The sequence below is a fragment of the Hippichthys cyanospilos genome, chromosome 3 (assembly GCF_059441005.1).
Source record: "Hippichthys cyanospilos isolate Australia breed blue-spotted pipefish chromosome 3, RoL_Hcya_1.0, whole genome shotgun sequence".
NCBI classification, from domain to species: Eukaryota; Metazoa; Chordata; class Actinopteri; order Syngnathiformes; family Syngnathidae; genus Hippichthys; species Hippichthys cyanospilos.
The window spans coordinates 14621219-14635335 of record NC_142371.1 but is presented as its reverse complement, the minus strand read 5'-3'; the positions used below and the strand labels follow the sequence as shown (position 1 = coordinate 14635335).

Here is a 14117-nt window from a genome sequence, read left to right as displayed (position 1 = left end):
GTATGATAGATTCTTGTGGTCAGTGAAGATCTGAAAAGATGTCTGCGTGCCCTCCAACCAGTGCCTCCACTCTTGAAGGGCAAGGATGATGGCCAGCAGCTCTCTATTGCCCACGTCATAGTTCCGCTCGGCTGGGCTGAAGCGGTGTGAGTAAAAGGAGCAAGGGTGCACCCTCCCATCGACCGGTGAGCGTTGTGACAAGAGGGCCCTCGCTCCTGTATCCGACGCATCCACCTCAACGAGAAAAGGCAAATCAGGATTAGGATGCATTAGGACGGGTGCCTGGGTAAACCTCATTTTGAGATTGCGAAATGCCCGTTCAGCTTCTGGGGTCCACACAAACTCGACCTTGGAGGATGTTAGCCTTGTCAGGGGTTGCACTTCCGCACTATAATTGCGTATAAATCGCCGATAAAAATTGGCGAACCCCAGAAACCTCTGCAAAGGCTTCCTGGCTGTGGGAGTGGGCCACTCGACCACAGCCTGGATCTTGGCTGGATCGGCACGTAGCTGACCCTTCTCCACAATGAACCCCAGAAACTGAACCGAGGACTTGTGAAATTCACACTTCTCTGCTTTAACGTGTAGGCGGTTTTCTAGTAGCCATTGTAAGACCAACCGGACATGTTGCGTGTGCTCTTGCAGATCTCTGGAAAACATAAAAATGTCATCCAGATAAACAAAACAAAACTGATTTAGTATGTCCTGGAGCACGTCATTAATTAAGTTCTGAAAAACCGCTGGGGCATTTGTTAGTCCGAATGGCATTACTAAATATTCAAAGTGACCAAGTGTCTTCCATGTGAAGCAATAATCCGACGGCGTCTGACTGTGCCGGCTGCGCTTAAGTAGTCTCAGGATTACTGATACGAGACAGGTACGCAGCTGGTGACGCCGCCCTCCCAGGATTGTTCCTAGTTTCTCTGCAATGCCCAAAAAAGCCTGCAGGGGGACACCAAGAGCAGAGACCATGACACACGCCACTCAAAAGTAAATAAATCCTTTCTATATATTTTATTTATAATGTTATTTAATTGTATACATGTATATTATATATAAGTAGCACTCACTATACGACTTTGATACCAGTTTTTAATGTGTATATACAATTCTGATGTTTTAGCTGGGGTTGTACACGCATCAGCTAATTAACGTTGGTTGGATTGCCAGCCATACGGCAAATTCGCGTTACTATCCCAACCGCGAAATGGATTAATCTCGTAAACCAGGGGCCCACTGTACATTGTTTTGTTGATTTAAAAATTGCTATTTGCGATTGGAATGGCATTGTTGAGTTTACAAACACACAGCGTGTTTATGCAGTCAGCAAATGTTGTCAGCTTTATTTTGGGGGTGCAGTCAGGAAGTCGCTCGTGTTGATAGTGTAGCGTGTGCGTGCATGAGGTGTCCCAAAGCTTTTTGTGCAACATAAAGGAAAGGAGCCAAAACGTGTTCATTATTCAACCCCCTCCCAATATCTCTCTCCCTCTTGTCGCCTCCTTTGACGTCATCACACTTCCCTACAATCCAGCTGTTACAAAAAAAAGTTGTGCTGATTCAGATGACTCCTTCATTCAGGACTCTTTTGAAAGCAATACTCTTAGTCTGTGTTTTTATGTGTTTTGGACATCGTTGTTGCCACATGCTGTTGACTCTTATATGCATCATATGCTTGCCTATGATCTAATTAGCATATGAAAAGATCGCAACTATGCATGTTTAACATAGCAGTAGGTAATGTTTGCATCGATGCACATGCCTTCTCACGGGTTATTTGTGGCCATTTTAGATATGGATAATGCTTATTTTTACTTAAGTATTAAGTATAAGCATTTTCATGAAGCTATCTCTACTAAATTGAGATTAAGTAGTGAGACACTCAGCTTCATGATTTGTGAGACATCAAATTGGGTTTGCTGTTGTATCATTTGATATGATGAGGCTATGATTAGATGCAATGGATTATAAAGCACATTGTCAGCTTTTGAGAAAATTTAAGGCTTTTAGCTGTGCCTTATAGAGCGGAAAATATGGTACTTAATGATACATTGAAGGTGTCAACCACCTCAGGCGTAGATCTAGTTTTGAACCTCTTGAATAATAAACGTTCTGATATCAAAGAGAATCTAAGGTCTTTTGTCATAGGTCAAGTTGCGGTTAATGGGTTCCTTTTATACAAACTCACAATTTATTTGATCAATTATTGTTTATATATGAGGATGTGATCGAGGCTTGGATGCAGCAGATGACAAGGTGACAAGACTCTTGGTTTTGCAAATACTGACTTGGGCTTTACCAAGGTGTGAGCAATATCAAGTTTTTTCAGGAATTCTGTTTGACACAAAAACATTTGATTTTTTTTTTTATATTTCTAAAGCTTTTAGAATAGTAATAAGGGATTTCTTGATTTAAAAAAAAAGAAAAAAAAAGAAATGTATTTGAGGGTGTACTTAACCCCAACCTTTACCCAAGTGGCAAGACCTTTGTCAGGGACTGTTTTGGGAGAAGACTTTTTTGGATTGCTGACGCAAACAGTGGGTACAGGTGTTGTGTGGTGGGCACGTGGCGTTTGTGGTCGAATCGCCCTGCAAGAGTTGGCCTGCACATATAACGAACATTATTGTGTTTGATGTAATAAATATAAAAATAAGAAAGTCATTTACGGTTATCCTTCTTTCAGCGGTGTGTCTGCACAAAGCTCTCCTGAGATGAATGATGAAGTGCCACAGTTTTCTAGTACTGCCACCTCATTTCTAGACTCGCCACACCTGCTCAACCCTTCTGCCAATCAGCTCCAAACACCAACAGCTGCTGCTAATCGCCTCAGTGTATAACCTGGTCTCTTCCTCGCCAACCCAGCCAGATTGTCTCTACGCGTCACTCCAAGCTTTCCAGCAATTCCTCCTGCCCATCTGCCTGTTTTTCGATCCTTTCTCCTCTTGACCACCCAATAGCTTGCCGTATTGACCTAATCTTTAGTGCCTTAATCCTTGCCCGAATCCGACCGCCCGATAACCTACCGATCTGACCTGGCGATTGTTGCTTCGACCCTGCCTGTATTTGACTGCCCGCTAAGCTGTCGCTCTAACCAGCCTGCCCAAGCCTCCATCCCGTCCGCTTTTCCTCGCCCGGCTGCCTGCCAAGCTTCAGCTCCCAAGACTCCGAACCCCCCACCGTTATGCCACACTCGTCAGCTCCCACTTCAGCAAGTACCTTGTAATCAATAAATGTTCAGTCACTGCACTTACCTGTCCGTGTGTGCTCTTGGGTCCTCACGCCTGCTCCCGTAACAGTACAATCTGGCCAATTCAAATGGTCCCAGGCTGCCTGCCGAGCTTCAGCTCCCCTGACTCTGAACCCCCCACCGTTATGCCACACTCTCGTCAGCTCCCACTTCAGCAAGTACCTTCTAATCAATAAATGTTTAGTCACTGCACTTACCTGTCCGTGTGTGCTCTTGGGTCCTTACGCCTGCTCCCGTAGCAGTACAATCTGGCCAATTCAAATGGTCCCAGCGAGGCGATCCTTCACCACGCCATCATCCGCTTCATGTCCTTCCTCTGCTTCACTGCCTCTCCACATCCCCAAGCTCTGACTTGGCATGCCAGAGTACTATGAAGGTGATCCCAAAACTTGCAAGGTGTTCCTGACAAACTGCTCACTTTTCAGCAAAGCACGTGCAACCTCCTTGCCCCCTCATCGGCCTTATGATTGTGCCATTGACCTATTGCCCGGGCAAAACCTCCTAGGGGTTGCCTATACTCTCTGTCTGGCCCAGAACGGCAGGCCATGGAGAATGTCAACGAGTTGCTAACGGTAGGCATTATCTGTCCATCCTCTTTGCCGGTGGGGGTGGGTTTTTTCTTCTCCTAAAATCAGAAACCTTCAGAATATAGACTGCTCTTTGATGAGGTGTTATCTACTGAAGTTGTAAAGTCACAGTTGCGCACCTAAGTTTACTTATTCCGAGCTTATGAGCATAACTTTATTTGTTTAACCTTGGGCTTGTTTATAGCCTTCTCTGTGAAACTGTTAAACATTCCTCTACCTATTTACCTTTTTTTTTTTTTTTTTTGCAAAGGCCACGTCAAAACAATCCTCCGAACAAGATGTACATGTTTTGCCTCCATTGAGATCAACATGTGTAGAAACAAAATCCACTTATATGCAAGAGAACTATCTCCACACAGTTATCTGCAAGGACCCTGAAGTCATGCCATGTCCGAAGTATAAAGCTGTGCCCGTGCATCAAGTCAAACTAATATATTATTTTCCATGTAATATGTAAAACAGCTTGACTTCTCAATACATCTCCAACATCTCTGCCATCCCTAAGAAGAAATGCTTGTTAAAAAAAAATGGTGATGAGAAATTAGTTTAAATTATGACCTTCAGAGTCTCATTCCTATTGGTATGTCTAAAATTATTGACAGTTTAGTGGCCTATCAAAATCAGGACCCAGTGTGTTTATGAACTTATTTTAGTGTAATATACTGTCTTTGGTACCCTACAGGTCTTCAGGCAACATGCATAATTATAAAGAAATGTACAGAATCACAACAACACTGCCTTAATTTTTCATCAAAGCCATTAAAAGCCTCATTGTGCAAGACTGGTCAAAGAACTCCAAAGAGACCTTTCTCTTTTTGGACCTTTCATAAATCAAACTCTCACACGACTCAACATATGATCCTGGCACATCTAAAATTGAAGCCTCTACTTTGATTTCTTCTTATGCAGATGTGTCAAAAGTGATGTAAGTGATTTTAAATAATTAAATGTGTTCATGTAAAAATGTTACCCTTTCTCTTTTCTTAGCTTTCTATTAGGGTTGTCCCGATACGATACTGGTATCGGTACTCGCTCCGATACTAGCGTATTTTATGTACTCGTACTCGCCACCGCACCCGATTGTCAGAGAAATCTCTAAAAACCCTATTCCTTCAGCAAAACATTGCACATTACAAAACATAACAAAAAGAGCCAGTCAGGCGCCACCAACAGCTGGGCCAAGGTCCACACTCACACTTTCCTGCATCAACAGATTTATCTAAGGACTGGGGCAAGATGAACTAGGACTGCACACATGGATAGCAATGCACACTATTCTAGACAAGAAATAAGCACATAATGATAACAACCTAATATATGATTTCCTTCACACCGATACTACTACGTCAACAGACTGCCGTGCTATATGCGACGCGCACCGGATTCAGAGCGGAAGTTTTGAGGGGGGGGGGGGGATGGGCAGCCAAACAGGTGGGCACGGTGTGTGTGTTTGTCTAATGCCGCGTCAGATGGAGTGCAACAACGCGCGTCGTTTACGCTCGACGCAAGTCTTTTTGTGAGTGCGAGTCGCTAAATGCTCGTTAGCTTAGCACAGTAACTATGGTTCAACAGCCCAGCTGTTAAAAAAGGAAGCAAACACTGCACATATAGCAGTTGTCCCGAGTTCTCCCATCCACCATTCTACAAGCCTCTTGCTTGGCTCCGTTTTTGTATTGCAAGTTCAGCTGGCCGTGTTGGGTAGTCCGGGTGACCGCAAAGCAGCCGCCATGATTCATTCCTGTCCCGTGTGTCCCGTTGAACGTTTCCGAAGCCGATTGGCTGTCGCCACACCAAACTTGACAAAAGTATACATTTTTGAGATGTATGTTTATGTTATATGTGCACAATAGGGATAGTGGAGTAGAAGTAGAAGTAGAGTGGGCCCCTGTGTTACGAACTTAATCTGTTCAGCGGCTATGCTCGTTACTCGAATTGCTCGTATGACGGGCAATCCAAACCTATGTTAATTAGTGAATGCGTGCAACGCGTGCAAAAACCTTAGGTAAAAACATCACGACTTTATACACATATTACAAATTAGTAACATAATCTACTGTACAGTTAAATTAAATAACATCAATCATCAATCAATCAAATTTTATTTATATAGCCCTAAATCACTGAAGTCTCAAAGGGCTTCACAGATGAAAAGAGGTCATGTGGAGACCTCTTTCGAGAAAAGAAGTCGTACAGAGACATCTTTTCAGAATAAGGTACACAACAGCATCCCCTGTCAAAGCTCCCAGAAGGGGAAGGAAAAACTCAAAAACCTCAATTTGGGGAAAATCAGAAACCTCCAGAAGGGACCACAGGTGGGAGGAGCCCCCTTCCAGGCCCACAGGTTGAAGTGGATGCTGCATGTACCAAACACAGAAACAATATAATTTACAGAAAACATGTTGTGCTATATAGTGCAGTGATGTCTTGACAGCAGGCAAAGCCATTGGGCAGGAACCATCCCACATTCCAGCCAGGTGGACCGCAGACGGCCGAACTCCTAACCCGTGATGGTCGACCAGTGCAGGACCCAATGGAGGCGGTCAGGTCAACCCTCACCATCTAGCTAGCCCCCTCTCCCGGCCGGAAGAGGGGGGCAGGAAAAAAGAAAGAAGAAGAAAGCTGCAGACAGGCTCAATTAACTAAATGCTTTAGAATATAAATGTGTTTTTAGTCGGGATTTAAAGATTTCTACTGAGGTGGCTGCGCGAACTTCCATAGGTAGGGCATTCCGTAGTACTGGCGCGCGAATGGAAAATGCCCTTGATCCCGCGGACTTCTTTTTAGCCCGTGAGGTCGATAGCAAACCGGCATTTTGTGATAGAAGTTGTCGGGACAGGACATATTGTGATACTAAGTTGATGAGATAGGAAGGAGCTAAACCGTGTAAAATTTTATAAGTAATTAACAGCACCTTAAAATCACATCTTACGTGCATTGGAAGCCAATGCAGGTCAGCTAGAATCGGAGTAATATGATTGAGTTTTCTCGTCCTTGTCAATAGTCACGTTGCTGCATTCTGTACACACTGCAGGCTTTTAATGTAGGACATGGGAAGTCCAGAAAACAAAATGTTACAATAGTCTAGGCGCGACGTAACAAATGCATGAATTAATGTTTCTGCATCGCTAAGAGAAAGAATAGGGCAAATTTTAGCTTTATTGTGGAGGTGAAAAAACGCCGTTCTTGTCATGTTATTAATATGTGTTCGAAAGGAGAGAGTTGAGTCAAATATCACGCCGAGATTTTTTGCAGAACTATTTTGGGAAATAATACAATTTTCTAGGTTCAGCGTGGTATTCTTGAGCAAGAGCTGATGATGAGCAGGGCCAATAAATAACATCTCAGTTTTATTAGGGTTGAGAAGCAGAAAATTGGAAGACATCCATTGTTTAATCTCAGCAAGGCAAGCCTCCAGTTTACTGCACTTGCACGGATCTCTTATTTCTAAGGCCATATAGAGTTGGGTATCATCAGCATAGCAATGAAATAAATATAAACATAAATATACAAGGGAAAAATGACATTTACCTTTAAGGCGATCTGACTTGAGCTGGTGATGGGTGGAGGCGGAGGGGAGCAGAGACAAACCCGCAGAATGTATTCATTTATTTTCCTAAATGAGAACTTTTCTTAAATGAGAACATATCACCGGTGATTTCCTTCTCTTTAATCCATAATACAAGAAGCCTCTCCATTTTGTTGTTGACCGAGGTCTGTCCCCTGGCAAGGAAAGTCTTGCCCTTAGAAGATTGCCGAGCGATTACGGCCATACTCACGAGCAAGGTTAACTATGCGTGCGCCTCCTTCGTATTTTTTTTATTATCTCCTGCTTCGTTTCCATTGTCATCATCCTCTTACTTCTTCCTTTACCGCCACTTGCAATTTTAGAAGCCATGTCTAACAGATAAAGTTTGCAAAGTCTTCACAACACACCAACCAGCTGTGCCATCAAGCTAGATGAAGGCGTTCGGCCAATAGCATATCGGCATTTCTGTGATTGACGTGATGCCGGCCAATAGCATTTCCGCATCTCCGTGACTGAGACCGTGACTGTGACCTTAATCAACCAATAGCATATCGGCATCTCCGTGACTGAGACCGTGACTGTGACCTTAATCGACCAATAGCCTATCAGCATCTCCGTGACTGAGACCGTGACTGTGACCTTATAAGACCAATAGCATATCGACTTTTCCGTGACATGCGAGAAAAGTTAATTTTGTTGATGCAGCAAACCGCAAAAAATTGTGCAGACACACTGACCGGCATGTTGGATTGTTCGTAAGACGAAAGGTTTGTGCGTAAGAGGGGGACAAAAAATACCGCGGCCCACGTTCGTAAGATGAAAAATACGTAAAACAGGGAGTTCGTAAAACGGGGGCCCACTGTATTGACATTTGGAAATATGTTGAAGTTGTGAAAGTAAATTGTCGAAGCGTTGCCATGTTTCTTCAGGAAACATTGTTGAAAAAAAAAAGCAATTTTAAAGCCGTTGTTATGGTATTATTAAGTACTTGTATCGGTACTCGGTATCGGCAAGTACTTAAATGCCAGTACTCGTACTCGGTAGGCAAAAAAGTGGTATCGGGAGCTGAATCCACGTGGCCGGATCGCTTTGCCAGAATTCAGGCACTTTCGCCGATGTCACGACGGCTGCCAATTGCAAGTGTTGGGGCGATGTGGCTGAGGAAGAAGCTTGCTGAGACATTCTGACGTCCGGGGTCACCCATGTGGCAAGACGACCTCTTCAACAGAATGACATGAAACTTAGACAGGTATGCCCTTTTTCCTTTCCCCAATGTTACCACATCTTCTATTACTTTTATATTTTACTAATCGTGTGGTATTGTCTTCTGTTTATGCAGAGCAATTAAGTGGCTGGGAGCTACCACATGGAGAAGGGAGGACTGCACAGATATTTGGATAATCTTGATGCCAGTAGTGTACACGTGGACTACATTGTAACAGACTGCCACCCTCAAATTAAGATTCAAATTAATTTCTGTGTGAAAGAAATGTTACACATTTTTACGATGTGTGGCATTTAGTAAATTGTTTGTGAATTTGTTTTTGTATTCCTTACATAAAGCAAAAACAAATAATTATTAATTTTTCAATGTTGTGGTAATGTAAAGCTTTGTCCAAAAAGGATGCATTGGCCAAAGACAAGCGTAGCTGTAGACAAACACAGATGTTATAATTAATTTGGAAATGTGTTTATTTTTTTTCTTAATTTCTCTGCAGACTCTAAAGGAAGGCACCAAAATGAAAATGCAAAGAGCAAACAAGCTGTTTCAAAAGAGAAAGCTTCATTCAAAGTGTCATAACCAAAGCACAGAAAAGGCCAAGGCACAGCAAAACCATCCCATCCATCTATTTTCTATAGCCTCTTATCCTCACAAGGGTCGCAGGTTTGCTGGTGCAGCAAAAACAACATTTGGTAAGGAAACATACAGTATGAACATTTGTCAACTAGATTAATACAATACAAATTGTTTTTTTTTAAATATGTTTCAGGATATGTGGCTGCGTTCACTCTTTTAGTTTTCACTAAAGTGTTTCCTAATTGGCAAATGTTTGTATCGCAGTTGAAAGTGCACATTTGAGAGGTCAAAAGAGAACATTATTGCTGTTCACGTCTCAAGTCAGTCATGTGGTGGCCGCACAGTTCCATCAGCATGCCGAAATCCCACATAACGGTCATCTGGATCTGAAAACTCCCGGCGGATCCTCAGCACCGCACACGCTGGAATGACAACTCTGACTTTTGCTCCAAGAAAGCCTCAGGACCAGCTCACAATGTTTCTATAAGCTAAGAAGCGGAGATGCCTACCAAACAGAAGACACAATACCCTTTACTCTAACTTGTAAATGTTTCATAATTGGTATTTTCTGTGCTTGTGTGTGTGTGTCATGCACGTACATATGTGTGTGTGTGTGTGTTTACTTGCTTCTTTTTTGCTGTGTAACATAAAAAAAAAAAAAAATGTACTCATGCTTCCTCTGTCTTTTCACGTACTGGGCCATAATCATTGCAATAAATGTTCATATTTTGAAGGGCATATTTACAGTATTTAAGCAGTTGACCTCAAAGCAAGGATGAGCTGTAATGTAGAGAGGGGGTTCCAGAAGTTGCTGTATCCTCCTCACAATCTGAAAAATGACAGGAGAAAGTGTAATTGCTGCGAAAACAGCAATCTCAAAGTGAGATCCCCTCATGCATGAGTTGGGAAGATTGCCTTGTCTCCTTTTTTGTGTGCAGTTTCTTACAAATGTTTAATTAATGAACCTGACAGCCTGATTTTTACTGTAATCTTGTTGAGACCACGGTAGTCGACACAAGGACATAAAGTTTTGTCCTTGTCGGCAAAAAAGAACTATGCAAATGGAGAGGTAGAGGGACGAATATGCCCGGCGGACAGCGAGGTGGAAATGTATTCGCGGAGCGACTCCTGGTCCCGCGGTGAGAATTTGGACTATTTCGCCGGGTAGGTCGATCCCAGCACAATGGCACAGTCATATGGGTGGTGTGGCTGTAGGGCAAATGTCTGGTCTTTACTAAAAACCTCCCGTAAATCATGGCCATGGACTGGCACCCGTTCCGAATTGATTTCGTCACATTTTGGAATGGCGCGCAGGACACTGCAAACTCCGCGGCTCGAGGACAGTTAGCGTGACAGAACGGGCTCAAACCGGTGATAACCGGCTTGGTCCAATTGATACTTGGGTTATGTAACTCTAACCATGGTAAGCCTAGAACGACAGGCGTGCATCGGATTGGCATGACGAAGAGCTTAATTAGCTCGCGGTGATTCCCCAATACTTTGAGCAAAACTGGACACGTCTGGTGTGTCACTACCGCCAGCAGGCGCACATCTAGGTCGTTAAGCTGTTTAGGAATGTCTACAGGGGTCAAGAAACACCCCAAAGCTATAGCTGTGGTAAAGTCAATGAAGTTGTCATCAGGCCCCGAGTCAACCAAGGCAGCCAAAATAACCGGCATGTGAGCAGCTAACTTTTTCATACAATCCATCAGTGGCGGTCCATGCATTTCACACTTATTCCTTCAGTGATTGGACCCCTCAGAAGCACACATAGACATTACAGGGCTACACAGGCTATTATCCAAAGCATTTAAACTTCAATAAACCCGCGTCAGCAATTAAAATATCACTATACATGATACTGCCAAATTTTAAAATAATTCAGTTTAAATTATTTGTCCACAAATTTTTATGAAGTCCACCAAGTGTCATGTCGGCAGGGTATGTAGGTGACAGGTGTGGAAAGATGGATCCAAAATGCAGGGAGGCAGGATATGAGATGAGCTCAACAAAAAGATTTATAACTTGCAGAAGCTGGACAAAACACAAAAAAACACCGGATAAAAAGTAACAACGGAAATGAAAACTAAAACCAAATTTATGAATTACACTAACGACAAACGTAAGGGAAAAACACAGCATGAACCCAAAGCGAATTAGCTAAAGCTCCACAAAATAAACCCACAAGATGAAAAACCCAGACAGAACATGACACCAAGAGCAGGTAAGTTTTAACAAGATTGTACACTGATTTACAAATTGCACTTTAATATAAGAACATCCGTTTATTTCTTTACCACTAATTGAATATGAACGAAATAAAATTCTGAAAACATATTTAAAACGAAAAAGTAAATAATTCAAATGCTTGACTCATCAAAACAGCTGTCTCCCCACTTCAATACAAAATACATTCTGTTTTCTTTCCTTAGAAAGACTTGCTTTTACCTATATGGGCCCATTCACATATCCATTTGCACATGTGCAGAAGCCCACAAAGGTTGATTTGAATGCACTGGCCTCTTGGCCACATTTCATACAGCTTGGCGAAACAAGTTAGCTCAATTCTAATTAGCTTAAAATTCTAAACTAAAACTACAACACTGGAAGGAGTGTAACCAAATGGATATACTATGACACAAAAAGAACACAATATGGAAAATTATATATATATATATATATATATATATATATATATATATATATATATATATATATATATATATATATATATATATATATATATAAATACAGTAAAAATAAATTTAAAATGAAATTGACTTTTATTATAATTATTGTAATTATGTTTGTTTATTACAGTTATGATATTGTCAGGTTATATTAGGCTAGCAGAGAAGGCCTTGCTGGCCCTGATGGTCCACTACAGCAATCCATGGTTGGGAAAACAGATATTCGGCTGCCTCCTTTGATTGAATATGATTCAGTGCCAGATGACTGTCAGGGTTATCTTTAAAAGAAAACTAAGACAAGCCCAGCTGCTGAGCATCAAAATAGTAACTCAGACCAACTAAGATTTTCTTTGCCAGCAAAGAGAAGGCTTGGCGTACATTCTCATGCTCGCCAACAACGTTTTTCAAAGCCCAACCATCCCCACCTGCTTTTTAATCATTCAGCAAAGCATTGCATATTATAAGACATAACAAAAAGGTCCCATAACAAAAGGACAAGGTCCCAGCTCACACTTACTTGCGTCAACAGCTTTATCCAAGGACTGGGGTGAGATGAACTAGGACTGCATAGATGGAGAGCAATACACACTATTCTACACAAGAAATAAACACACAATGATAACAACCTAATACCATATATGATTCCTTTCACAATGACAGAACAGAAATACCTTCTCCCGAGATTGCTCAACATCATCCCCACCTACTATCTATTGCAAACAAGATCCAAACAGTCAACCACCATGCTCCAACCCTCCTACTCCTGGGAAGAGACACCATGAGAGTACACAAGGTACGAGAGCGGGTCAATGGGTCAAATGATGCTCCTTTAGACTTTTACAAGTTGATGGAATCTCTCCTCCGGTGACCTCATGAATTGTGAAAAACACCCTTTAATCATCCCTTCTGCCGGCCACGTCAACATCCTGCTTTAAGACACTTCCACAAATGCTCAGCTCATCAAGGGTGGCACATCACAGAAATGGCTGTCCGTCGTGCCGGTTTCTGGATCATTGGAGGACAACTGCTTGGAAAGCAATGGAAACAAGTGCAACAACTTGCCGCTACGTTTTGAAAGAGTTGGAAAGGACAGTATTTGTCAACTTTGTAGAAATGCACAAAATGGACTGACAAACCAAAAGTCAAGAGAAGGGACATTGTTCTGCTGAAGATCGCTCAGGCAAGAATGAACGAATGGCCCATAAGACGTATTGTGAAAACTTTGCCCAGTGGCGACAATAAAGTCTGCAAGTGGAGGTTCTGACTGTGAAAGAAGGAACTGCAAAAGTATTCCAAAGACCTATCTCAGAAGTTAGACTTCTACAAACAGAAAATGAGAAATAAGTTTGTCAATGAAAATGTTGCTTTATGTTATTGCTGGTTCTTATTGTGAAAAACTGTAATTATGTCAAGCGGGAAGTGTCATGCCTTTGGTTCAAAGTCATCCGTCAATGTACAGTTTATTAACAGTTAAAATATTAATAAGTTCATAGTTGTAGGTCATAAATGAGAAAAGAGTTTAAAAGTCACGGTCAAAACCATCTAAGTGAGACATCTTTGACGAGGATCATTTGTAAAAGCGCAGGTGTCGCCAAACTTTAGAAAGTAAGAGTACTTTGTCACAGTCTGTCAACCCGGCCACTCATTGCCCAACCCATCGCACCTGCTCAACCCCCCTACCAATCAGCCCCCTACATCAACAGCTGCCACCACTCAACCACCCAGTATAAAACCCGGTCTCTGTCCCTCACAATCCTCCAGATTGTCTCCATGCACCACGCCGAGCCTTCCCGCATTCCCGCCTGCCTGATTACCTGTGTTTTGACTCCGCCCGCTCGATAGCCTGCCGATCTAACCCGACCTCTAGCGTTTTGACCCCACCCGATCCTGATGACCCAATAGCTTGCTGGCCCCACGAGTTGGCCTGTGTCTCCGCATCGCTTGCTCTTAGCCACCCGACCGCCCGCCATCTCCCGACTGAGCTTGGCCCTGGCGACCGATCCCAACAGCCCGTCCCCGCCAGTCTTCAAGTCAGCAAGTGTCTGCTTGTGAATAAAGATCCCTCAGCAGGACTGACCTGTCTCTGTGTGCTCTTTGGTCCTCTCTCTTCCACCCGTGACATACTTCTTTGGTACTGACTCATACGAAGGCTAATGTGAAGACATCAATCATGCTAATAATTTCTCACAATAATTAAGAAACAGCTGTTGTAAATATTGAAGACTGTATTGAAGACTATATCATATATAGTGAAGACTGAATCATAACATAT

General features: G+C 42.6%; 1 long non-coding RNA gene across 1 annotated transcript in view; it reads right to left on the bottom strand.

Moving 5' to 3' along the window:
• Positions 1–9037: 9037 nt before the first annotated feature.
• LOC148425838 (uncharacterized) overlaps positions 9038–14117 on the bottom strand; it is a 29234-nt gene continuing 24154 nt past the window's right edge. Inside the window, exons 3-4 of the long non-coding RNA XR_015865086.1 lie at positions 9901–9984; positions 9038–9660 (exon numbers count right to left, since the gene is read on the bottom strand). This is a non-coding gene — a long non-coding RNA (uncharacterized LOC148425838). The remainder of the gene's footprint in view (positions 9661–9900; positions 9985–14117) is intronic.